Here is a 1,039-nt window from a genome sequence, read left to right as displayed (position 1 = left end):
TGTTTTCCTCTAGGAGTTTTATAGTTTCTGGTCTTATATTTAGATCTTTAATCCATTTTGAGTTTATTTTTGTGTATGGTGTTAGAAAGTGTTCTAGTTTCATTCTTTTACAATTGGTTGACCAGTTTTCCCAGCACCACTTGTTAAAGAGATTGTCTTTTCTCCATTGTGTATTTTTGCCTCCTTTGTCAAAGATAAGTTGTCCATAGGTGCATGGATTTATCTCTGGGCTTTCTATTTTGTTCCTAAAATACGGAATGCTTCACAAACTTGCATGTCATCCTTGCGCAGGGGCCATGCTAATCTTCTCTGTATCATTCCAATTTTAGTATATGTGCTGCCAAAGCGAGCACCATCACCTTCTTAATCAAAAGTGATTCCCCATTTTGAAGAAGGTCCTTCCACGTATAGAAAACCTTTTCTCTTACACTGCTGCTTCTTACAATAGCTAGCAAGACAGCGTCATTGGCGGGTTTGTTTCTGCGTTCTGTCTTTGGGACTCTGAATGGCCCTAAAAATATAGCATATCTTCAACATTTCAATGGGAGAAAAGGGGGTGTGGGTGGTTCACAGAATTAAAAGCATATGAACATGTTTATGGATTTCCCAGGCAGTGCTAGTGGTAAAGAACCTGCCCACCAATGCAGAAGATGTAAGAGACATGGGTTCGATCCCTGGATCAGGAAGATCCCCTGAAGGAGGGCATGGCAACCCACTGCAGCATTCTTGTCTGGAGGATCCCATGGACAGATTACAGGCAGGTTACAGTCTTTAGGGTTGCAAAGAGTCAGACACGACTAAAGTGACTTAGGACGCACACACGTGCAAGAACACATTTATAACTTGAAAAGAATTCAAATGCTTTGATCTGCCTGATTGATTTCAGTGTGGGATGGCTTTGCCAATTATGTGATGAATATTTTCCGTAAGTTGAATGAAATAATAACTTGAAATCATCAACTTATTTTCCATAAATTGATTACAGGATTGTTTTAAAATATATTTATGACACATAATAAGATTAAAGTATTTTATAAAA

At 38.4% G+C, this 1,039-nt stretch overlaps 1 non-coding gene across 1 annotated transcript; it reads right to left on the bottom strand.

Annotated features, from left to right (window-relative positions):
- Positions 1-246: 246 nt before the first annotated feature.
- LOC122448996 lies at positions 247-353 on the bottom strand. The gene has a single exon (XR_006271817.1). It is a non-coding gene; the product is annotated as a U6 spliceosomal RNA (small nuclear RNA).
- Positions 354-1,039: the final 686 nt, after the last annotated feature.

This window comes from Cervus canadensis, chromosome 10, assembly GCF_019320065.1.
Source record: "Cervus canadensis isolate Bull #8, Minnesota chromosome 10, ASM1932006v1, whole genome shotgun sequence".
Taxonomy (NCBI): domain Eukaryota; kingdom Metazoa; phylum Chordata; class Mammalia; order Artiodactyla; family Cervidae; genus Cervus; species Cervus canadensis.
The sequence above is the reverse complement of the archived record's forward strand: the minus strand, read 5'-3'. Positions and strand labels throughout refer to the sequence as shown.